Source organism: Candoia aspera, chromosome 3, assembly GCF_035149785.1.
Source record: "Candoia aspera isolate rCanAsp1 chromosome 3, rCanAsp1.hap2, whole genome shotgun sequence".
Taxonomy (NCBI): domain Eukaryota; kingdom Metazoa; phylum Chordata; class Lepidosauria; order Squamata; family Boidae; genus Candoia; species Candoia aspera.
In genome coordinates, this window is record NC_086155.1 from 21,213,454 (window position 1) to 21,240,305 (window position 26,852).

The 26,852-nt window shown below is 38.6% G+C and overlaps 1 protein-coding gene across 1 annotated transcript in view; it reads left to right on the forward strand.

Annotated features, from left to right (window-relative positions):
• SULF2 (sulfatase 2) overlaps positions 1–26,852 on the forward strand; it is a 328,818-nt gene that overhangs the window by 31,256 nt on the left and 270,710 nt on the right. Inside the window, exon 2 of the mRNA XM_063297104.1 lies at positions 1,357–1,419. The gene's annotated coding sequence lies outside the window, so the exon portion shown is untranslated. The remainder of the gene's footprint in view (positions 1–1,356; positions 1,420–26,852) is intronic.

Genomic DNA, 26,852 nt, shown 5'->3' on the forward strand with positions numbered 1-26,852 from the left:
CACAAGCTAAGCAAGGTTGGTCTTGGTTAATGCGTGGGTTGGAAATCTCCAGGGAATGCAAGGTGTGTAGGCTAGACTAGGAACTTAACAACAATTTTGGAATAAGGTAATGACAAATGACCTCTGTATCATTGCCAAGAAAATTACACAGATATGTCCTCAAAGAGACCAGCAGTCCAGTTTGACTCAAATTACCTCTCTTTGCTTTGACAAGTACGTATTCAAAACTATACCATAAAACGACATGCCCCCATCCCCTTGTCTGCATCACCTAATTTCTCTAGAAGTTCCAATGGTTGGAAGAGACTTCTGCACATGTGCAGTCTGCTTTTCCTGGAGGGCACATTTCCCACTTTGAGAGCATGTTACAGGCAACATAGGGGAGGACTGTGAATTTCTAGTATGGTTACCAGAGTGGATGATAATAAACATAAAGCACTAGTGACAAATGGGTGAAGTTGCTGTTTTCTATCCCTTAGAGTTCTATCTCATCTTCGGTTTCATCTTATCTTTGTCTTTTTTCCAAACAAAAGTTGGGGCTCAAGTAATCCAACATACTTATTTTTTTTGAGAATTCCTATGGAGCCTTTTTGTGGTCCAGAGGTATTCTTGGAAGTAAATATGATATTAGAGGTTAGAGTTTTGCTTTGCAGAATGCCACCTGCCTATTATTTGTAAATTTTAAAAATCTAAAATGATTAAAATAAAATGAGGCAGAGAACTGAAGCTCTATTTTCTCCATTTTGCTTGTGCAATATCTGAAAAGATCCTAAGGCCTTAGCTCTTAGGCAAGTTGTGCAAGAAGTTGTGTTTACTGCAGCCGAACTTTCTTCATACTCAGTTCTAGTTTATGAATTCCTATTTTATGTTATATCTGAATGTTTATTTTAAGAAAGACATCTCTTAAACAACTACCAGCAAAAGAGGAGAAAAAAGTAAAGTCAAGTTCTCTTTGACATGAGCTTGACTTCTGGTGATACATTCAAATTGGTTTCTTGACAACAAAATGGAAGTAGTTTGCCACTGAATTATTCTGGAATGTTTTTCAGATTTCTCAGTTTACCTGACAGTCCTATAATTTCATGATAATCTTTCATCCAAATATTAACCAGAAGCAACCCTGCATTGCTTTCCAAAATCAGATACTGTAAACTTAGCTAGGTGCTGTCATCTCTGTGTCAAACTACAAGAAGCCAGTCCCAAATAGTGGAAAAATTAATAACAGAACTAAGAAAGTGACAATATAATGTTACAATACAATTTTACTATCTTTAGAGGAATAATATAAATTATTATCAATATCTTTAAAGGATAACCAAAGATACATCTTGAATTTTTTTTTCTTTTTACTTTAAGGTCAGTATGTATCGTATAACAGCTCTGGAAATAACAAAGGAATGATGTGGCTTTTTCCCTAAAGTAAGTTATTCTTTCTTTTAGCAATTACTTTCATAACATAAGCTTTTATTAATTCTATGATTAAAATAATAAAACATTTAGTTTCACTACAAGCTTTGCTGCTATTAACTGTGGACATAGTAAAATAGTGTATCTTACCTTTTTAAAAATAGATTTGAAGATTGTAATGGAATGAGGCAGCACCTTGAATATAGTTTAAATCAGATTAAATTAAATTAAGAATATATATATATATATATATATATATATATATATATATATATATAGGTATGTCCTGATGTTGTCAGAATACTGTTTGTACTTCTTAGCTTAAAAAGAATAGCATGAACTTACTATACTGAAAGGAAAATAGTAATTAAAATGTTTCTGCCAGGTTTTAAACCAGCAACCTTCTATATGCTTGGCAAAGATCATAGCCATTGTAATACATACATGTGATTTTGATGCTTTATCCTGATAATTAGTTGACAATGAGTAAATTTGGCAAATGTTTTATGTTTGGCAAAAGGTATGTGGACCAAATGTTTGCTCTTCAGCAGGTTATGGAGAAATGTGCTTGTTGGATGTTTGCTGATTTAGAGAAAGCATATGACAGAGTGAATAGGCTTCAGTTATGGAATGTTTGCATGAATATGGATATGTATCTGCATGGGAGCAATGGGAGAGCAAATTATGAAATGCACATGACAAGAACATCATGGAAATGCCTTGACTATTTGTATCACACCTTGAATATTTGTATCAGACAACAGATGCAAGTACACAATGACAGTATATGCATGATGATGTCACTGCATGTGTCTTGTTGCTGAGGCATCATCGTGGTTTGCTACAATTGCTGCTGATCATGGAGTTGAAGTTTGGTTGCTGAATCTGATGAGAGCCATAATGGAAGTAAAGCAAGCATGACAATAAATGGAATACTTAGTGAATGATTCAACATTGAGCCAAAAGTAAGACAAGGGTTTTAATTGTTTAATGGATTTATGAATAAATATATAAGAATAAATATACAAGAAGTGCTTATGATGATAGGAGTGTTCACAGGAGTTCTTAATATATGTGTTATTTTGTATTCAGACAATGCCATATTGTTGGTTGAGAACTCAAATAATTTGTAATGAAAATTAGATTGTATGATGAATGAAGAGTATGAATCTAGAAATCAGTCAGTTAAAGACCAAGGTATCTGGGTTTGTTATAAATGACCTGAAATACCATTTGAGATTCTGGGAAGGCAGACACCAATATACACCAATAGAAGACCAAGCATTCTAAGACAATGAGAAACAGGAAGAAGTCCAGGTGAGTAGGCATCTGGAAATAACACCACATTCCATTCGAAAAGGTAGTATGCACTTAAAGACAAACTGTTTAACAGTAAATTCCACAGAGATGTGCTCTGTTGTAAAATCCTGTGACTGAATTAGGCTTCTTTGGACATTGGGAGATGTCAGAATCAAAGAACAGTTTCCTAGAAGTGGACTGAACCCAAATCTGAAAATTCTTTAATTACTCAAAGAGCCATAAGAACACAGACACTATATGGTACTTTTCTCCACAAACATTGGTGATATTTATTTCCAAGCTCTTGATGTAAAGAAAATTTTAGGCTGAGATCTGAAGGAAGGGAAAAGGGAGTGCAAGTTTTTGATTGATAGATCTAGATTTTACAATGAATGAATATGGTTCTCCAGTTACAGTACTTTGTAGTAGGGATTTCTAATGGCATGTGGGAAAGACCTTGAGAGACAGGGCAAAGAGATGCTGCCTAGAGAACGTTAGATAAGAGACAGCATAGCCTGCAGCTGGATAGTGGGTGGGGGAAGAGACTCAGAAGGACCCTCCCTACTTTCCTGGTCTTTAAAGAAGACGGTGGAGAATTGTACTTTCAGACTGAAAGATTCTGTTACTGTAGCTTTACAATAAAGTAGAATTAGCTTATCTGGTCATGTTTCCTGTTTGGTCCACCTGGTAAGGGTGACAGGTTTGAATTAATGTACCCGGTTCTCTATCCCTGTTGATTACTTTCAGGATTAGAAAGATTAAAAATTTTCCAGAGTCTGAGGAATATGGAATATGTAACACTGGGTGCCAATCTGGAAAATGCTGCATGTTTATATCTTTGTCCCTTTTCTACTATTTTCACATCAATAATAATAATAATAATAATAATAATAATAATATCTTACTGTAGTGCATTTGGATGTTGTTCAAGCAGAAAACAAACAAAAATAACTATTTTTAATTCATAGTTAGCCAACTGTGGCATCTGTTCAAGTTTTCTTTGGATCCTTGCGTAGGAGCATATCTATAATGTATGATATATTGCCCCCCCCAATATAAAATCCAAGTGGACCACAAAAGAAATGAATTATTCCTCTTCTCCTCTTCCATAAAACTCTGTATGTGTGTGTGTGTGTGTGTGTGTGTATACACACACATATATATACATACTTTTGAAGTTTTTCAGATTTCTTAGCTAGGAACACATCTGGCCTGTAATATATTTTCATAAAAATTGCTCAGACACATCTGGCCTGTACACATAGTCCTTCAAAGACATTACAGTTGAATTCAGTTCGTATTGAGTAAAGCAAGGCTGATACAATAGCTTTTTTAAAAGTCCAAAGTAAAAATACATAATGGCAATTATCACGAGGAGCTTGCTTAGCAGGAAGCTGCTTTAAAGTTGTTGCACCTTATCTGAGACTTACTTCTCTTGACTGGCTTTTTCAGGGCCAATCCTGAAAGAGACTTCCCTGATTTACAAATGAAGGACTCTAGCTGTGATTGGTTTTCATGGATAGCAGACATTCTTTTTCATCTCAAACTCATTTATAGTTGATGTATTTGTTGGGTGGGATTGTGAGTGAAAGGGGAAGTAAATCCACCACCATTATGGATAAATTCATTTTCTAGGGTTCTACATAAGTATTTGGACAGATTTTCTCAAAAAGGGTCCCTTTACATTGTTTTTAATCCAGAATCACTCAGATGATGGATTACTTGTATCATTTGGTTAGAGGATGCAGAAGGTGTGGGTGATTATTGCGGTATCTCCAGCATCACCTAGTTCAGGAACACTTCTCCTCCTTGTCATTGCTGGATGCAAGGAATGTTATTAGTAGCTGATCAAGAGACACTGAGATACCTTTTCAACATAGCTGTCTATTCAGTCTATTTAAGGCTATTTATTAGACTGTTAAGTTGTGATGGGTAAAGTCTGTTGGGGGGGGGGGACCTTGAAGACATCATTATTTTGCCAGGGAAGGAGAAATGACATATCAGTCTCTCCAGTATCTGCATGATGTTTTAGACACTGATTTTGGATGTCCAACTAATCTGAAGACCGATGGTGTTCCTCAAGTATTTGTAGGCTTCTCCAGGTTTGAGGCTGAGTATCAGATCTCTTTGGGTGATGAAGGGTGCTGATAGGATTTGATTTCTCAAGCTTCCATTAATGTGATAGGTGTACACTTGAAATGTAGACCCAACCAGTTGATGGCAGTTGTGACTTTGTTCAGCATGTCATGCTGTTTTCTCAGCAACAAAGTCATTCACATTCACAAGGATTCTCTCTCTCCTTTCATGAAAATGGAAGTTCTTATTCTAGTACTGGTATATTTTGTAAGGGACTCAGTTGCCAGGTTAGAGATGATGATGGTACAACCTTGCCATATAATCCATGGAGTGTATAGATTCAGTAGATTCAAAAATCTAATGATAAAACTTTGTACAGTCAGTAGAAGACTCTGTAACTCATACTGACTGCGAAACTAAAGATAAAATTTAGCTCTGTATAGAAATTCTTCACTGTTTTCAGAGAGTTGATCTGGGTTAAAAATTCATAACATCTGTTTAAAGGTGAAACATTTTCTAGGTAGGTGGAGTCTCTGAAAGTTAGTACTTAAGTCTATAATAGAAGTCATTCAGAGCCATTTTGGTTCTGCCAGAGCAGATAGAATTAATCCTAAGAATATCTCCCTTAATGGGAATGGGAATTTGTCTCAGAGTCATGCCTTCTCTTGAACATGGTCCTTAATACACCCAGTTTCTCCTTTTTGCACTAAAATAGTTTTATTTGCAATGCCAGGGTTCTGAGTAAGCATCCTATCTATTTATATCTTTCCAAAGGTTATTAAAATGTCCAGATGGATGAAATGCTTTGTTGTGTGTTCTCAGAATTAAATTTCCTGGAGTGTTACATATAACATTTTAAGCAACTTGCATAATGAGGATGCTTTTTTTCCTGATTCTGTTGTAATGAAAACAGTGTTCAATTCAAAGTCCTTGTTTCATGCTAACTGGTCTGCAATGGTAGTTTCTCTTTAGAAGATATTGTCAGCTGGATTTCACAGTGGTACCTGAAAGTGAGTGTGTATGAACATGTTTTTAATCACTACTGGTACTAAAAATTCTTTTAAAATAATTGAATCCTCTCTTTTCTACTCCCTGGTTGCATTAAACTGGAAATGGATTTTCTTATATCTTGGAATAGAAGGAAGAGGAAAGCACCCTACTAATTTGATCTACAAATTGTAATTTGTGTACAGGTAGTCCTCATTTAGTGACCACAATTGGGACCAATAACTCTGTTGCTAAGCGTCACAGTCACTAAATGGAAAATCACATGACTGCAACAGGTTTACAACATCACTTCCCCTTTGGTTGTTAAATGAATCACCACGGTTAAGCAAAACTTCATTTGATGCGACTTGTGATTTTACTTCTGTGTTCTCCATTCTCTGCTTGTCAGAAGCCAGTTGTAAAGCACAGAAATGGCAATCACATGATCGTGGGATACTTCAATGGTTGTAAATGTAAGGACTGGTCGCAAAGCTGGGTTTTTTTTTTTACACCGTGATAATTTCCAACGGTTGCTAAACGCAGTAAGCAAGGACCAGCTGTAGTATATATGTGTCACTCATTCCTACTGTATAACTATCCTAGTTATGTTGTTACTATAAATGATCTATTTGCATTTTTGCACTCTGTCATAATTAGTATGAATTGGAGAGAATCAGACTTGAACTTTTTCCCAGAGTTGCTTCCATTTCAAAATGGGAATTGGGCTTCTGTGTGGAGAACTTTGATGTTGAGGATAGTTATTACAGTCACTGGCTCTATACATATCTGTGAGTGTAGGTGCTGGAAGTGGACAAGTACGTCTTATCACTGCAAACCTTTGAATTCCAGTTTGTGTTAATTCAATATAACATTCAATATTATTTTTTTAAAATGGCACTAAAACACATACCTTTTTACTTGACTGTCTTTACCACAACATTTGGGTACATTATTTTCACTAAGAAGCAGAATTTCCCTTAACTGTGTAAAGAACTGCGTTGTAAACTTTATAGATGTGTACATTTTGAACATTAACTGAGTTTCAATCTTTATATTGATTAAAAATATAAAATAAATATGTTCACATTAAAATATTAATCAAATAAATCTGCCTGGCATACATATATATATGAAAGTGTGCTGTGAGAGTTGATTTCACTGGGTCAACAATCTGACTGTTCTTATGTTCAGAAAGGTGAATTAAATATGTAAACTTGGCATACAGTTACATCCCTGCTTCTTGATTGTGTTTCAGCAGTTATCATGGCTGAAGAGGAAACAGCTTGTCCAGTAGGATGAAGCTGGAAAGAAAAGCTTGGGCCGAGTATCTAATTTCCATGTACATACATCCTCATTTATATCTTATTCAGTAATTGGGAGGATTCCAAATGTACTATTTTGTCAGATTCTGCATTCCTTGGAAAAACAAAGCTTATTTCAAATGTATTCTGGTATTCCTATATCCCCCAAATTGTATTGACTTATATGTTCCACTGTCTCCTTTTATGTCAAAATACTGTCATTGTAGATATTTTTGGTAAATATAATCTTTAAATTTGATCTTTGTATGGGATAGTATCATTAATACACACATGCAGATGACGTAGTATTAGGACTGGATCAAAATGATCTCACACACAATGTAGTTCACTATAAGTTCATCTGAAACATTAGCATTTTGGTGCTGACTTGTGTCAAAATCTCTTCACTATGCTTTTACCTTTTGTAGTGATTTTTTTCTATAGCTGGTTTTCTTTTCAACTCTACCAAAAATAAGAATAGGGAGCAGAAGAGAAGGTAAGCAATCACTTGCAGAACAGACACCATAGCTGACATGCTATCTGTTAAAAATTGATTGTGGGTAATCAGCTGATATATTCATTCCTTACATGTATTTGTATAGCTACATGGGCTAGAAAATTGCTGGGTTTTATCTGCAAAATTATTTATTAAAGTAAGTAATTAAACACACACAAACACACACACACACACTATATTAACCTCTATTTCACCATTGTAGAAATAAGGAAAGACTTAGTAGTATTTTTTTTCATATTTAGGCCACATCACAAGCATAGTTATTATTACATAGATCGATTTAATTGGCACCAGACATTCAGCAGAATATGCAGCTTGTGAGCATATCAAACAGATGGAGTTTGACACATAGGATAAAAATAACCTCTGCCCTTTATCATGTCAGCTTTTAATAAACCCTATAGACCCATTTATTTGGGGTTCCAGCTGGAAGGGAATGGTTAGAATTTGAGAAAGGTCTTTTGTAGTGGGTGGTTTTATTAATGTCCTATTCCTTTTACTATATGCATATCACCTTGGGAAGATTTTTGCCTTTAAATAATATTTATAACAGAAATCATTTCAGTTGAAATGCCTACAGTCAAGATTGTGAAAATAAATTCTCATGTGGTCAAAAGTAAGCAAGCTGATACTACAAGGCCATTATCAAAACAAGGAACAGATAGAAACTGTATCTCCTGCCCCGAAGAGAATTTCTTCTAACCTTTTTTATAAAATGGGCAGGAGAAAAAGGCTCAAGAAATTGAACAGTGATTGTAGTATAGAGTTTGCATTTCATACACAGCAGTCACTGGAATTCCTTCATAATGACTTCATAATTTTGCTACAATAAATCTGTTTATCTGTGTCTTCATATCCTGGGAAACATATTCTTACAGTATTTTGTCTTGTCTGCCAAGAGAGGCCTGACAATTCCAGCAACTCTTTATTTCTACTGTATGGAAGGCAAGTTTTATTTCAGTGTTGCTATGCTGGTGACTGCTGAAATGGTCAGTAATGCTGTGCTTGTGTAATTCAGCTTTAGAACCAGGTCACTTCCCAGACTGTCCTCTTGACTCAGACTGAACTGACTGATACAAGAAATAGGACAGATCTAGCAATTGCCAGGCATTTTTACGACTGTGTCGCTTTGATCCCTGGGTTCCTTGCTGAATAAATATCCAGAGAGATTTAAGACTTCAATCATGAGTTAGCATCTCCATGATAATCTCCATGAGAGCCAGTTTGGTCTGGTGGTTAAGACAACAGGCTAGATACCAGGAGATCAGGAGTTCTAGTCCCACCTTAGGCATGAAAGCCGGCTGGGTGACCTTGGGCCAGTCCGTCTCTCTCAGCCCAATTCACATCACAGGGGGGTTGTTGTGGGGAAAATAGAGGAGGAAGGAGTAAGAGGTAAGTTCACCGCCTTTAGTTATTTATAAAAAATAATAAAGGTGGGATAATTAATTAATTAATTAATGGAATCTCCCACAGTTTGTTTCTGGGTAGGGTTTAGATTTAAACTCTTGACTAGGTTTGGGGAGACTGCCACATGGCCAATCTAATATTAATGTTATGACCAGGCTGAACACTGCTTTTGGTGATCTATCTAGTCAGGCAACAGAAGACTCAAACAACTGAGGCATGCTATGAAAAGACACCACTATTCTTTCTCACTTCTTTGTCTACTCAGCAGAATCTTCTGAAGTCCAGCCATGCAGCTAGGAGCCAACAAAGTCCCATAGACAGCTGCAAAAAAGCAATGCCATTGCTCAAAAGGTCTTCATTTGTACTGTGAGATTTCAGGACATTTTGTATGAGGTTGTCTTGCTAAACGTCCTTGCTCTGAATCAACTATGATATGCTATATGTGTAGATTAGGAAGGCATTTTGCAAACCTGGCTTGTTAGGAAAAGATTCAGCCTCCCTCCTCCCTCAGAAGTTCTGAGAGGGAGGCATCCAGCAATTAAGGCTCAAGCTTATGATGCTCACCATCAACTTCGATCATTCCTGCTGACACTCACACTGGCTGTATAATATTCTTTCAGGGCTGATAGATTCTGGAGTTACAGACAATTTTATTGCCAAGCCCCACTGTTGTTGTTTATTCGTTTAGTTGCTTCCGACTCTTCTCGACTTCATGGACCAGCCCACGCCAGAGCTTCCTGTCAGTCATCAACACCCCCAGCTCCCCCAGGGACGAGTCCGTCACCTCTAGAATATCATCCATCCACCTTGCCCTTGGTCGGCCCCTCTTCCTTTTGCCCTCCACTCTCCCTAGCATCAGCACCTTCTCCAGGGTGTCCTGTCTTCTCATTATGTGGCCAAAGTATTTTCAGTATTGAGCAAAGTCAGGCAAGCATGAACTATACAGATTTCAGTAAACTACTTTTAATGCTGGTCTGAGATAAATACAAAAACTTAGAAACTGTAAAAGGAATTTCCCACTCTCATTTATAGCAAGTTAATTAAGTTCATTATCTCTTTGAAAGGTTTGAAATGCATCTTCTCAGGTTTCTCGTCACTTGGGCTAAGTTGCCATTTATCATATAAAGTGCCAACTTATTTACCTTCCATCTCTTGGTTATGTCTATTTTCCCATTTCTTTCCCAGCTTCCTCACAGTGTCTTAAGTTTATAGGCTCTGATTTTCCGTTATACAGAAATACGCCTTACTAATTCAGACAAAAGATTCACTAATAATGGTTGAATCCACTGAGGGCAAATTCTTGCACTTCGGGCAATTTCTTGACATGCAGACCCTCTTTACTTCACCTTATTTCACCATCAAGAAAACAGGCATCTTAACTTCTCCTTTATGAATCCTCATAGTACTGTAGGTGAATTGGCTTCCGATCCAAACCCACATATTCTTTGAGACCAAGAAAACATCTCATTTCCCTCTCAGAAATGCCAGAGTTACTGATTAGAGGGCCTAATGCCTTCTCTTCCCCTAAGTCAATAGAACATTGCCACTCTTAACAGCCAGAGACTTGGATTTGCCAGTTCCTTCAGCTCCTGCACCACTAGAAGCAGGTAGTGCCAAATAAACTATGGCTATGGGATTGTGTTTTTTCTTAGTTACATTCTGACTGCACATTCAATCCTATATACCTGTGGGTCTGTCTCTCCATAGTTGTATCTACCCATCCTGTTAGATCTGGTAGGAGAAACATGGTCTATTATAGAGTGTCATCAGGTGGGACGAGGAGAGCCTTTTTTTCGTGTCACCCATCCTTTGGAACATCATTTCCCTGGAGATCAGACTTGCCCCAACCTTGCTAGCTTTCCATAAATCCTTGAAGACCTGGTTTTATTACTGAGCCTTTGTTTTCAATAAAAGAAGTGAACTAGTTCTAGCTGCTTTATATTTATTTATTTACTTACTTACTCACTCACTCACTCACTCACTCACTCTGCTGCCCATCTCGTGTACAACGACAAAATTGTTTCAAGCCAAAATGCTGGCTCAGATACTGTATGGAGTCCTGATGGCTGTATGCTGAGAAGAATACCCTTGAGATAGCCCAGACTAAGTGTTTGAGGACTATACTTGCTGCACCAGTGCTAGTGTCCTCCTTAGGTTAGGAAAAGGGATGCCCAAAATTAAGGTTGGAGCATGGGAATAAATGCTAAATTATTGGTTAAAACTCCAGTTTTTCCCCTTTGGCCTCCTTCCAGTTAAAATGGCTGATACTTCTCACTAAAATGGAATAATCTCATTGTACAAAAATTGAAGGCAGTAGGGTTACCAGCAGAATACATTAGATCCTTGGGATATGAGGGTGCCAAACATACACTCCTATAGAGACTAAATGATATTGACATTCCGATGAAGATAAATAGCTTGGCACAGAACAGTAGGACCTGGTTGACAAAGGGTACCTGTGGAGTGGCTAATTAACTCTCTCTACTGACATTTCCAAACTAAGGAAAGCTTTCTTCTGGACTAAGTATAATATACTCCCTTCAGCATTACTACAGGGAAGATACTCTTAAGACCCCATTGGAGAAACGTGTCTGTCATTGAGGAATGGGATATTGAGACAGCCCAGCACATGCTATTATGCTGTGGCATTTAGGGCTATCTATATTCTACCTCTCCTTCAGCAATAAGCTCGGCAAACATAATTTCTATATGACTATTATTTTGGGGTGTTAAACCTTCCTTAACTCAGATGGTAGAAAAATAACGTGCTACGTGAAAATGAGGCATCAATTACTGCAAGGTCCCCCACGGTTATAATCTAGTTTATTTATTAACCATTGTAATGTTTTTATATAATTTTGTATGATCTTGTTGTTGTTTGCAATTTTGGGCTGTATCTCATGTTTCTGGCCTTTTGCCATAATAATAAAAATGTATTCTGTATTCTGGAACACATTTTATTGTGGTAACCAACGTATGCCTTTTAATTGGAATCTTTGTTACATAATAAATGAGTTATTTATTGCTACAAATAAAACAATGTCTCCGAAGTAATTTTTCTCAGCTGGGCCCATGATTAATCAATGTATCTATGAAATTATAATTAAAGGCAATGAAAAAACCCTGCAGTTGCTCAAAGAATATTCAGTGAAGGACATTTATTTATTTATTTATTTATTTACTCAATTTACTGTATATAGCTGCCCATCTCACTTTTACATGACTCTAGGCAGCTTATAATAAAACAAATAAAAACACAAAATACATGATATAAAACAAAAAGAAAAACACATAGCAGCTGGGCATGATCTAAACTGTTATCCATATAACCAGGGGATGGGCTCTAACTCATGGCCAGGGCCTCAGGCTCAAGCACAAAGCCAAGTTTTCAAGGCCTTACAAAAGGCCAAAAAGGATGGGGCCAATCTAATCTCAAGGGAAATGTTGTTCCAAAGGGTGGAAAACACAGCAGAAAAGGTTCTCCTTTTGGGCCCTGCCAGCCCACACTCCCTAGCTGATGGTACCCAGAGCATGACCTTCCTGCCAGATTGGATAGGATGGGTAGAAACAATTGGGGAGAGATTATCTTAAGCCATGAAGGGCTTTAATGATGACAACCAGCACCTTGAATTGCACCCAGAAGCACACCAGAAGCCAATGCTGCTCACAGGGCAGTGGTGTCACATGGCACCATTAGCTGCCCACCACCTCATTTTGCACCAGTTAAAGCTTCTGAATACTTTTCAAGGGCAGCCCCATGTAAAGCGCATTGCAGTAGTCCGATCTGTAGCTCACAAGTGACTGTGAGCAGTGTCCCCCGGTCAAAGATCAGGCACAACTGACCCACAGCCCTAAGCTATGCAAAGGCCCTCCTAGCCACGGCTGCTGCCTGCTCTTCAAGTAGGAGCTATGAGTCCAGAAGGACTCCCAGATTGCACACAAGTTCTGTCTGGGGTAGTGTCACCCCTCTAGAACCAAAGATGGAATGTCCCTGGAACTAGGAGGTCCAAAAACTCAGAGCCAGTGGGTCTTGCTTAGGTTGAGCTGAAGCCTGTTAAGCCCCATCCAGGCCCCTACAGCCTCCATGTACTGAGACAGACCTCCACGGCATCACTCAGGGGGCCTGGGGTGGAGATATAAAGTTGGGTATCATCAGTATACTGATGATATCTCACCCCAAACCATTGGATGCCTCACTCAGCGGCTTCATATAGATGTTAAGTAGGAGATGTTAAATTTCTGTCACTATAGATTAGTATTTACAGTAACAAAGTATTAGCTGCCTTCAGTAAAGTTTTTTGAAAGTTACCAGTGCTTGAGATATTTGAAGGTGATCCTAAGTTCATAATAATTTCTAGTTATGTTCAACCAATCTGAAACAACATTATAAACATGTATTTGTTTTTCAAGAATATTGACATAAGATTTGCCAATGAGATGTACAATGAACCACTGATCATTGGGTATACTTATAGGAGTTATAGGAAAAGCTTTCTGTGCATCTGCAGGATAAAATCACTCGGATCTGTTCGAAGCTGGACTCCAAGCGTGAGGCACAGTCTGAGGAGATGCCAAAGTAATGTACTTACCCAGTTATCTTGGAACAGTTTGATCCTGTTGGACCTGAAGAAGTGGACAGGATCCTCCAGATCCTGTCAATGCCACCACTTAACATCTAGACCCATGCCCTCCTGGCTGGTGAAGGCAGCCCAGGAGGTAACATGTAGTTGGGCCCAGGTGATGGTTAATACATCCTTGGGAGAGGGAGTGTTCCTGGCTGCTTTTAAAGAGGTGCTGGTGCACTGCCTCCTCAAGAAACCATCCCTGGACCCTACTGTGTTGGACACTTTTCATCCTGTCTCCCACCTCCCCTTTTTGGGGAAGGTGGTTGAAAAAGTGGTGGCATTGCATCTCCAGAGGATGCTGGAGGAAACAGATTATCTAGACCCCTTTCAGTCAAGTTTCAGGCCCAGATATGGGACAGAAACAGCATTGGTTGCACTTATGGATGATCTCTGGTGGGAGCGGGATGGTGGCAGTGCATCCATCCTTGCTCTGCTTGACCTCTTGGCAGCTTTCGATACCATCAAGCATGGTATCCTTTTGGGGCGGCTCAGGGAGTTGGGGGTGGGCAGCATGGTTTTGCGCTGGTTCACCTCCTTCCTCCAGGGCCAGTCCCAATAGGTGGTGATAGGGAGCAAGAGATTCGACCCTTGGCCCCTTCTTTGTGGGATGCTGCAGGGTTCGGTTCTCTCTCTGCTCCTCTTCAACATCTACATGAAACCACTGGGTGAGATCATCCATCACCATGGGATGAGGTATCATCAGTATGCTGATGATACCCAATTATACATCTCTGTCCTGGGTGAGGTAAGTGATGCTGTGACTACCCTCTCTCAGTGACTGGGGGCTGTGGGGGTCTGGATGGGGAACAACAGGCTTCATCTGAACCCTGGTAAGACAGAGTGGCTGTGGGTTAATGGCTCCTCTGCATCTGGGAAATTGTCATCTTTAGTTCTGGATGGGGTTGCATTGTCCCAGACAGACCCTATGCATAACTTGGGGGTCCTTCTGGATCAGGAAGCCCCTGGATCGGGAAGCCCTCCGAACAGTCACTCATGCCCTGGTCATCTCCCACATAGACTATTGCAATGCGCTCTACATGGGGCTATACTTGAAGAGTATCTGGAAGCTACAGCTGGTCCAGAATGCAGCTGCGCAGGTGATCTTTGGTGCCCCTAGAAAGGCTCATATAACACCTTTGCTATGCAAGCTGCATTGGGTTCCACTTTGCTTCCAGGTCCAATTCAAGGTCACCTTTAAAGCCCTACATGGCATGGGGCCAGGTTACCTGAGGGACTGCCTCTTCCCCGCTACATCAACCTGTCCTACCTGATCATGCAGAGACGGCATGTTGTGGACCCTGTCTGTAAGAGAATTCCTTCTGGTGGGGTCCAGGAGGCGGGCCTTCTCTGGAATGGCTCCTGCCCTCTGGAACATCCTGTCCCTGGAGGTCAGGCTAGCCCCATCCCTCCTGACCTTCCGGAAGTCCCTGAAGACCTGGCTCTGCCGTCATGCGTGGGGTGGGGAGGGGGGTAGTCATTCTTGGGGATGGCTGGCAGCTTAAAGTGCTCCCCTCATATTTATGATCTTTTGTAGCCATCTGGATTTTTATTTCTATTTTTTAATTTTATATTGTATGGTATTATATTTTATGCTCTATTATGATTATTGTTTTTAATGTTTTAATTGATTAATTTATTGTAAACCGCTCAGAGTCCCTCTTTGGGGGGAGATGGGCGGTAGCACAAATTTGAGAAATAAAATAAAATAAATACTTACAGGTTTGAGTCATATGCACATACTGGAGTTAGAAGTAACAAATTTTGTATGTTTCTAGCAAAGGTTCATTGTACATGGGACTGATTGGTTGATCTCTTCAGCATCCTCCATGCCCAAAGGAGCAATTCAACTTTTAAAAGGCACTTTTTGTAAATGATCCATACACACAATTTATTAGATAAATTGAAAATGCACTTGAAAAGACAATAAGCAGACTTCCTGAAATATGGGGGAGGAAGGCAGAGAGAGAGAGAGGAGAAATCAATCATGAATAATCACTGCATCAAGACTGTTTTTGAATGCAGTAATTCTGAAGCATGTTTTCCTTAACACTGTAGACAGCTCTTGAAAAATTCAGTTGAATCAGTTTATATTTTTAATATTAGCACTATTTAAATTATTCTTTATGTTGCATTGTTTTTACTGATATACTCATCAGCATAAATGTAGAATGGAAAATAGACAATAATAGAGCCAGTTTGGTCTAGTGGTTAAGGTGCTGGGCTAGAAACTGGGAGACTGAGAGTTCTGGTCCCCGCCTTGGGCATGAAAGCCAGCTGGGTGACCTTCGGCCAGTCACTCCCTCTCAGCCCAACTCACCTCACAGAGTTGTTGTTGTGGGGAAAACAGGAGGAGGAAGGAGTAATAGGTATGTTTGCTGCCTTGAGTTATTTATAAAAAAATAATAAAGGCGGGATAAAAATTAAATAAACAAATAAAATAATAAATATTTAAAACTCCAAAATTAAAGAGATATTTGAAATAGGAAAATATTGGGACCATATACTAAGTTAATTACTTTAGTGTTTTACCCCAACAATTTTGGTTCACTAGAGAATGATGTATCCATTGAGGTTGACATTGTAATTTCTCCAGATGACTTTTTAGATCAGTTCAGAGATACAGTGGAAGAATCAAGGTAATTTGCATGATTCACTCTGAACTTAACTATCAGCTTGTAAAACACAGTACTGTATGTACCACCACAGTATGCAAAAGACTCAGCAGGGAAAAAGTGCTGGGGAGAGAAAGAGAATGGAAAAAGAGAGAATACTGGGACAGAATGGAGGGGGAGAAATGAGTTCAGTGCAGGTAGGGCCAGAAATGAAAGCAGAGAGGGAAGGTGGAAGGGACAGCAGAGATAAAGAGTGGGAGTGAGTGGGGAAAATGGTGAGCGTCTGTGAAGGGGATGATTAGAGAAAGGATGTGATACAGCAAAGCGGCCTTTCTCAACCTTTTGATCCTGGAGAACCCTTGAAATATTTTTCAGGCCTTGGGGACCCCCTGCACATTCAGGCTCAAGTATAGGCCACCAGTTACAAAATTATTATATTTGTTTCATGTGTAAGCCTTTTATATGTATTAACAGAGTTCTTAAACTAAAAATAAAGAATGAAACATACCTCTTTAATGTGAAGTTGCCCGAATTTGAAATACTTTTTAAAATAAATTGTGATCTCCCAGGGAACGCCTGGCGACTTCTCGTGGAACCCTAGGGTGCCACGGAACCCTGGTTGAGAAACCCTGGTGTAAAGATACAAAGTGCTGGAGAGACAGCAGAGAGGACCATAGGAGGGAAGAGCCCTAATAGTTGTGGGTGAGCCTGTTTCTTGGCCATGGTTGTGTTAAAGGAGTGTTCTCATCTGCTATGTTATTTCTCTTGGTTTTGATTTTGGTTGTTTCACTATGTTTTTATTCTGTTTTTAACTGTTAGCTGCCCAGAGTCATGCAAATATGATAGATAGATAGATAGATAGATAGATAGATAGATAGATAGATAGATAGATAGATAGATAGATAGATAGAGCAAGAGTTAAAATAGGGAAGTTGCTTTTTCAGGGATATAATTCCCAGAGTCATGCATGTGAGATGGGTGGCCATACAAATATAATAGGTAGGTAGGTAGGTAGGTAGAGCAAGAGTTAAAATAGGGAAGTTGCTTTTTCAGGGATATAATTCCCAGAGTGTAAATTTTCCAGTGCACCCAACTCTGGCAGTTGTTTAGCCCACAATGCTACACTTCTCCTGTCCTTTGCTGTGCCTGTTACCAGATGCACGTCCCTTTCTGAAGGAGACTCTAGCGAACATGTATCACCTCACTAGAAGCAATTTCCTATTCCCACTGGAGAGTTACATTTCTTTTGGTTAGCCAGACCTTCATTCTACCAAGGGCAACATTATTATTTTACAGTTAGATTCCCATTTGTTTTCATAACAGCAGTGTTGGGGAGAAAAAGTACATTATGTCTGCAATCTTCCTTGCCAACGTCTCTGTGTCTTTGGTATTAATTTGTATTACAAAACATGGAAAGTAGAAGAAAAGCTGCAAAAAGAAATGCCCTCCACTAAACAAATGGTTTGCTTCCTCCCCAGGAGATACATCAATAGCCAAGAAATAAAAGGAAAATTTAAAAAAAAATTAAAGGAAAAAGCTTAAGTCATGTAAATTAGGATGGAGGAGAACAGACAGAAAGCTTCTCATTGGCATTCAACAACTTCTTCAGAGCCCCCATGGTTCATTAGCTAATTTCTATTAAAACACAGAGCTTCAGAATAAAAAAAGGCAGTGGCCCTTTTCTAAAGGTTTGTCACCACTGAAGTAAACATCTCCCTGTTCCCAGGACACCAGAAGACAAAAAATTAACCAGAGGTTAACTGGGTCATTAGCTGAAGCACAATATAGGTCACCACAGTTTTAATTTAGTTTGCCTTCACCCAAAGAATTAAATGCAGCAACCAGTTCTCACAGCAGGGAAGCAAGTAACTTATCAGCATGTTAATGTATCTTGGATACCATGCATCAGATCTGTCAGGATGATACATGCCTCCTGTTTTACAATTGTTTGATGCCATATCTGGTATGCACAGTGAGAAAAAAAGTGCTACATGCCAAAATGCAGATATTGCACAGTATTGTGTTTTTCATATTTGATGTATTTTGTAAATGGTAAGCCTCTTTAGTGAATTTCAGCAAATATTTATCTTTTTCCCTAAATGCAGGAAAGATAGCTTTTTTAAATGTATAGACTTATAGGCATGAGCAAACTGTAGTTCAACCGGAAATCTGTTTCATCACATCTGGGAAGCTAAGGTTATTGGACTGCAACTAGCAAAGATTCAAAATCATGGAAATAGATCTTGACTTGTTCTGAATTTGATAACTCAATTTCATATGAATGAAATTGAAAACCGTGGCAGGATTGCTTGTGCTACAAAGGGCAAAATAAAGACTGCTTCAGCATAATGACTTCTCCACCCCCAACCTGAAGCAGGGATTGTCTTGGATCTTGTAATGGGATTACATATAAGGACTCCTGACTGTACTTGTTGCTTATGAATTCTAACATTTTTGGATGAATAGAAATAAATAAATAAATAAATAAATAAATAAAGTACATCAAAATTACCTAGGAATATTCTTTTCTTACTGATACACAGTTCCACTCATCTGAAGGTCCCCAAGTTGTAGAAGGATGATTTAGAAAGAAGCTGTATATAAATTCTGTCTCTGCATAATATGTTATAAATTAAACGTTACAGTGTACTGCAATCTATACATGGCTTATTAATTGCAGCCGTACATTGCATTTGTGAGGTTAAAATCTTTGAGCTAAAAATGATGTTCTGGATTATTAACTCTCTTTCAATAAACCCAGTTATCTTTGTCAAAGAAATTAAACATCCAAACCCAAGCAAATTTTATAATTCTGGTTGTTGTTGTTTTTAATCATGAGTTGCAGTAGATTTTAAAATAGGAATTCCTGGCAGTTTATTGCTTGTTTGCAAAATTCCAGTGCCTGCAGTGGAGGCACTGAAGCTGCTAATTCCTCTCCAACCCCCCACCCCACCCCGTTCCAGTTTATGAGCTTATTCTGTCAGGGTCTGTTCGTTTTGGTATTGTTAGAGGTTTAACAGGATTTCATACTTGGTAGTGGCCCTCTTGGGTCTCCTTTCCTCATTTCACCTCCAAATGTGTAGAGAGGTAGGGAGTCTAAGAAGATTGCAATTACAGACTGTAATTCATTTATACATGTTTCTGGTGTTAGCTTTAGTAATGGAGAACTTGCAAATGTTCAGTCCATCTTTAGACTCATATGGAAGAGCTGCCCTTTAGCTCTTGAAGTAATAACCCTGAATAAAGGCTGCCTCCCGTTTCCATATTCATAACAATGAAAGTAATTAAAATAGTAATTAAATAAGTAAAATTATACTTTAAATTTGCTCCTGTCCCAAGTGGGGGTGGGTGGGTTGGATAACTATACATTATTGAGCCATTTGGTGTGTATTAAAACTGAATTGGTTGAATTGAAGGAGCAATAAATAATGCAAAATTTGTAAAAAGTTGCCAACTTTTTTTTCTTCCACTGAACTGAAACATAACAAGTAGTGGGATTTTACAATCCAAAGTGAGGTGGGGAGAGTGATGTTATGTAACCATTGTCATCATAGGGCCCTCTAGGGGGAACAGTAAGTGCCTTTGAGGGAAAAGTGAATTTAAAATTGCCATTATTCCGTTTCATGGCCAGTTGATGACAGGAACACTACTAATGGTATGCCTACGGGGCCTTCTGTTTGTATAAATAGGAATCAAAATGGGATGCCTTGAAGCGGGATTTGCACATCACCCTAATCCTTTGGAATGGTTGGGTTGGGATGAGTAACTAACCTTGTTCTGTTGCATAACAGAGTAGGATTTTTTTGCCAAGTTGTGTTGCAGACCTAATAAAAAGAAAAAGGAGGTAGACATTCTTTTAACTAAATTTCAACTTGATAGAATGCCAGTGAAATTTCAAAATTGCAATATTGTGCTTTGCATATAAATTTTGGGCTGGGGAAAGTATGTGTTGTGTACATCGCCACTTCTGGTGGGATCAAGGCCAGAATGCCAATAAAATTATGGCAGGTTTTAGGCAGGAGGAGAAGCAGTTCCTATGGACTAAATGGTGCCTTCTGATATACTTCGTAGGTTTCCAGAGAAGTAATAGTGTTAAATATTTGCACAAAAAGTTAACAGTCTTTTGGCATATGTTAGTCTTTAAAGTGGCAGAAAACTATTTTGTCTCCGTGGATAAAAGTATGTTGCCTGCAAAATTAGAGACTAGTATGACTAGAAATCACTAAAAATACTTCAGGTGCCAAAATATAGTCAAAAATATTATCTGGGTTAAACATTCGAGTCATAGATTCCATTCATTAGAAATTGGGTTTGTTAATCAGATCACTCTCCCTGCAAATGCAAAGTTTGTATTTTGGAAAAATACATCGTTGGCAATTTTACTAATGAAGCAGAGAGGGTGAGTCACGATTTACATTGCAGTGTGCATCCCCAGTAGAATCTTTCTCTTTGTAGGGGAGGAAATGTCCTATTATTTCTAGCAATATTATGTATATGCAGAATGCAGCTATACTTGACTGCTAAGAAAAATACCTCATTCTTAAAGAAATCCAGTTTAAATATGTGAAGGTGGAAGCCAACATGTCTCTATTCTGTTGGACTTTCTGTGTTGTTTGCTTTAGTCTTGTGCATATTAAGAAGGAAGACACAATGTTTTGAATGAACACCATAAAAGTATTTTTGCTGCATGTTCGTAGTCATTACAGATTTCATACTACTATATTTGCATATAAAATCTACTGAGCTAAATTAGCACTATTTTAATAATTTGATACTTCCATAAATATATCATTTATATTCCAATATCTTTCTTACATGCTGATGCCAAGGTTGACATACACAAAAAACTATCTTGGGATACAAAACAGAATAATGAATAAATATTTTGCAGTTATAGCAGAGTCGTCTCCTTTGCTTTGTGCATGTGCCAAATAATTTGTACATCTTTCCTTGAAGCAGGGGTTTTGCTTTTTGAAACTGCACTGAAATCAAAAGATTTTACTAAACTGCAAACATTTTTCACAAGCACTTACTTCAGATGTGATCGGGCCTTACCTGATATATTTGTAATAGACTGGAGAACAGAAAGGAGGTCACTGCTCAGTATACTTCTATCTGTTTTCTTGTATGAATAACTCCAGGACTCAAAGATAAAAAATATTTGGCAGAGGGATGAAAACTACAAATCCTTTTGCAGCAAGATGGCACTCAGATTAAGTTCCTGTGAAATCTTTTCTCAGTTGCTAATTTCACACTTGATGGATGGAACTATAAGCAGTTTACAGCACATAAATTTCATTTTGATAACCACTTCCTTGGGCTCTAAACAGCTTTTAGTATTAGCTGCCCTTGCTTCCTTTTTTTAATTTTCCAAACAAGAAAGTTTTTAATTCTTAAACAGGCAAGTGCCTGCACTTCAATGCACTCTCTTTTGTTATTCTGGAGGGATATCTGAAGAATAATAAAAGGGCAGGATATAGTCAGTATTTAATACAGACATCTATTTTGACCATATATCGTAATTGAGTGGGATTGGGGGCTACAGTTAATTGCCGGTTTCCTCAGGGCGGGTCCTTCAAGCTTCAGATAAGACACATTTGATTGTCTGTTCTTAGGGGATTTTATTACAAAATATTCTGTGAAAAATGAAGATTTTGATGCAGGGATAAGTTTTGTAGAAACCTTATTTTCTAAATATTTAACCCTATAACCTGCCTTTTAAATGCTGTATGTTTTATCCCTACTATTTCCTTATTCCACTACTACAGTTTCTGAGCTCTGCCTAATATTCTACTTTCTCTCTTATTCTTTTCAATTATTTGCATATCTTGTAGAAACATTCTAGTTTCTGTAGTTTTACTTTAAGTTACTCTATCCTATCTTACCTTTCTGTATCTTTATTCATAAAGATTTATAGACATTTATAAACTATTTTACTATATTATACCATATATCTATATCATGTTTCTATATTTTTATTCTGCCCTTCTTTATTATGCCACAGTCGGCCTTAGCCAAAGGTGCTTGCTGTAGGTTTTGTGCTTTCCTATATTGCCAGAACTGTGCTGCTGTTCTTTATAGCTTTTATTGCCTGCTGCTGTCCTGGTCTAGTGCCATGCGTTGGCCTGCTGCTGGCTGGAAAGAGTGATGATTGGAAGATTTAGCAGACCCTTCTGCCAGTGTTGTGAGCTAGTCTGCTGTTCCTAGCCTGGCACTGAGTGCTTAGATCACTTCGTCTCTCTGCCTCAGCATCCTGGGCCATCTCAGCCAGTTGTCGATGTCTGGGCTTCCCTAGGCTTGGCTGTCTTCAGGAGAGGGTCTGCTGCAGTTTCTGCTGGTTTCCCCCAGGTCTTCTTCAGGCTCTTCACTGCCCTGACCCCAACAATGCTGCCATCGCAAACTTTGGCTCCCTGCTCCATCCTGCACAGCCACGTCCTTGTCTCTCTCCATGGTTTGACATCATTCCTTGGCGTCATCCCTTGTTGTTATTGCTGTTTCTGCCATCTTCATCTTTTTCCTTTTCCTCCTCTCACCGATGACCGTCACCACAGAGATCATTTTAAAGAGCTAGTGTGCTGCAATTTCACAGGTGTTGCCCTACAAAAAACAAGCTGGAAAGAGAGGGGTGGGCATTTCATTTTGCTACATAAACTTTCTTTCACTGTCCTTCAGTATTGTTCAGTTTCTGCACCAGATGTAGAATGTGTTGTCCATGCATTCAGTTAGCCCAATAATGACAGTAAGGCTGAGCAAGGAATTTTTATACTCCTACCTGAAGATTCTAGGGCAGCCTTTCTCAACTTTTTGATCCTGAAGGAACCCTTGAAATATTTTTCAGGCCTTGGGGACCCCTTGCGCATTCAGGCTCAAATAGAGGCCAGAAGTTATAAAATTATTATATTCGTTTCATGTGTAGGCCTGTATATGTGCATTCACAGTGTTCTTAAACTAAAAATAAAGAATGAAACTTACCTCTTTAATGTGAAGTTGCCTGAATTTGAAATAATTTTTTAAATTAATCATGATCTCCCAGGGAATCCCTAGTGGCCACTCGCAAAACCCTAGGGTTCCATAGAACCCTGGTTGAGAAACCCTGTGCTAGGGATTGAATATGGGGCCTTCTTTGAGAGCCACTGTAGCGTTAAATGTCGCAGTAAGACTGGGGAGACTCAAGTTTAGGTCGCAGAGTGGTTTTGAGCCAGTATTTCCTTCTAGCCCAGTTTACCTCACAGGGCTTTTGTTTTGGGGATAACATTAAGAGGGATCTCCAAGTAAGCTGCCTTGAGTTTTTGGAGGAAAGGTACGATATGAATCTAAATAAAGAATACTCCAATTTATTTGATTTTTATAACTGAAGTATTTTGGTACTGTGGAGTTTTTGCACCTGTGAGTTGATTGTATAAGTACTCTTAGTAAGATGTTCCTCCTCATATTAGTATGTTTAATAGGTAAAATGCTAGATACTTCTTTTCTGGCTGCTCTTTTCTGGAGGTTGCCTTCTTCTTTGAGTCTCATTATAGTCCCATTTTCTACTACAAGCAGCTTCTTTAGTAATTGTTTCCCAGCTGTGGAAGACTTGGCAAATCCCCTCCCACCCCTCCTAAGTATTATTTTTTTAAGTGACTATTTGGTACAGGTAGTCCTCACTTAATGGCCATTTGTTTAGTGACAGTTCAGACTTATGACAGTGCTGAAAAAACCAACTTACAACCAGTGCTCACACTTACGACCATTGCAGAGTCCCCACGGTCACGTGATCACGATTTGGGCGCTTGGCAACTGGTTCGCATTTATGACCATCACAGCATCCCGTGGTCATGTGATCACCATTTGTGACCTTCCTGGCCAAGTTTTGGCAAGCAAAATCAATGGGGAACCACATGATTCGCTTAACAATCACGTGATTCACTTAGCGACTCTGGTGATTCGCTTAATGACAGCCGCAAAAAGGTTGTAAAATTGGATTGGCTTCGCTTAATGACCACTTCGCTTAGCAACCAAAATTCTGGTCTCAAATGTGGTCATTAAGTGAGGACTACCTGTATAGCAGGATAGTAAATGAGGATAAGCAGTTGCATCCACTTTTTTTTAAAGCACTGTTTTTAAGTGCAGCTTGACAAGTTATTAATGGTGGTATGAATGCATGTTGTGGAAAATAAATTTTCCACAATGCTCAGAGTCCCTCCTTGTGGGGAGATGGGCAGTAGTACAAATTTGAGACATAAATAAATCAAATAAATAAATAAATTTTGTGTGCCTACACTGGAAACTGTAAATATGCCATTTGCTCCAGACTTTGGGCCTCAGCTTTTCTCTGTCATCATTGCAGTTGCTGCAATTTTGCAAATACTGGCAGTTCTAAGACTTATTCTGCTAGAGAAGCTTCTAGGAAGCAGTAAAAGATGGCCAAAAGTCTAATTGTTGCCAACATTCACAGTGCATAATTAGGTCTGAACTGTTCAAAATACTTTGAGGCTAGAGATGAACAAGTTATTTTCAGAGAACTGAAAATATTGCTGCTATGGTGGGAGAAGATGGTTTTTTTAGTGCTTCTTTTATACTGCTTAACCTGTATTTCCATTGCTTGATCTAAGGAGATGGCAGCAGCTTTCTAGTCACACATCGTTTGCAATAATTATGTATGTAAATCAGATGTGTTTCCAATGTATAGCCTGGTATGCACTGAGTCTGCTTTGCTTTACTATCCTTACTTAGATATGCATCTAAATGGACATCTTGATGTGGATGGGGACATGCATTTGAAGTTGACTGCAGTCAGTAACCAGTGTTATGGGTAGCCTGTATCTCTTCAGATGTGAATTTTGCTGGATATTTGAACAGAAGAGTGGTATAAAAATTTACGTCCTGTCGATAGACAGACAGACAGACAGACAACCTAGTTGCCTTTTATTTGTAAAGCTGCATTCCCCATTGCAGCTTAAAGGCCTGAATTTCACCCTTCCACAGAACACCTACATTTTGTTCAGAGATAACACGCTTCACAAATTGACTCTAAATTGTGTTCAGATAAGGCCAATTAAAGGGTCCATCTCTTCCTACGTGAAATGGTAAAATAAAGCTCAGTGAATATGCACCTAAAATTAATCCCTCTCTGAACCCAGTTCTTCTCACTTGCCCAATTTAAAAAAGAAACAAGCTGCCCTGCTTATCTTCCATCTACAAGAGGAAAGAGATCACACCTATACATTGTTTCTTGCTGCCGGGTTCCAGTGGAAAATGTGCATATGTGACCCCTAGATCCCTTTTCATGGTCTTTATGGGGAAGGTTTTTTTCCCCCCCCAGAATAAGAGTTTCTTGAATACTTGAGGCATTCTTCCTTTCAGAGAAAGTCATAATCTGTCCTTCCTCAGTTTTGGGTGCAGGAAATCCATTATAGGCTATTTCCTTCAAACAATGATTATGAGAGAGTACCAGAGTCAAAGAATCTTGCCTTATTAAATGCTCTGTATGTTCAAAGCAGAACTGCAATCAGTGGCTATTTTCTAAGTTCACACATGGGACTGGAGTAGCCGGGATGTTAAGAAGCCACAAGAAAAGCATTCACATTATTTGTAAAAGACTTACTGGCTTGGATTCTGAGAACCATAAGCAGATGATGTCTTCACCTTTAATTTCCCTGCAACCCTTGGCATTCCAATCCATTGCCATTCAGGACAGTAACTAGAGAAAGAAATTCTTCCCAGGCATGGTATAAGGGGAAGGGATGGGAAAGATCCTTTCATCCACTTCATTCTGATTTCAGTTCTCAATGTTTAAACTGTTTCCCTTTTTTAACTTTTTTTTTAATTCCTTCAGCGCCTGCTGGCTGATTAGGAACTGTTCTTAGCCCTTGCTGAATCAGCTCTAGGAGTGAAATTCAAGTTGTTACCAAAATCAATTATTTATGAATTAATAAAAAAAGTCTCATAGGATTTTTTTTACAAAGGATTTTAAAAAAAGAAAATATAAAACGAACTCTTAGATAAAAAGCACAGATACAGATAGTAATTGCATCCAAGCCTGAAACAGAAATACAGAAAGAAAAAAGAAGAAAAGAAAGAAATCTTTACTCAGCAGCAGAACTGAATATCCACATAGCTGTTCCAACTATGGTTGGTGCTACCACTAAGTAGGACCTTCCTTCAGTCACTCACAAGTTCTTATTTTTGTAATAAAGAGCGCTTAAGAGCAGATCAGTTTTAGCTTAGTTCAAGGAACAGGATGGGAAAAAATAAGAGAATATAGGAAGCTGTGAACCTTCATCTTGACCAATACTTGGACTAGAAGGCTTGCAGCTAGAGTTTTCAAGAGCACACCTCTGTTAAGATGCTTTTTTGTAGATGTCCTTAATAATACAGGCAGCTAGCTACCTCAAGGTAAATCTCTCTCTCTGTGTAACTATATATCTATATCTATAGTGTGTGTGTGCGTGCATGCACGTGTGCGCGTATATTTCAGACAACAGTTCTTATATTTCTTTCTTCCCCCATAGATCATAACTAAAAGCCACTTGTTTCTTAGCAAGAGAAGCAGTTGATACTTATGTGTTGTTATTGTAATGGACCAGACTAGTTTCAGGCCTTTTCTTCTGATTTCCTGCTTTAGCCCTTACAGAAGGTA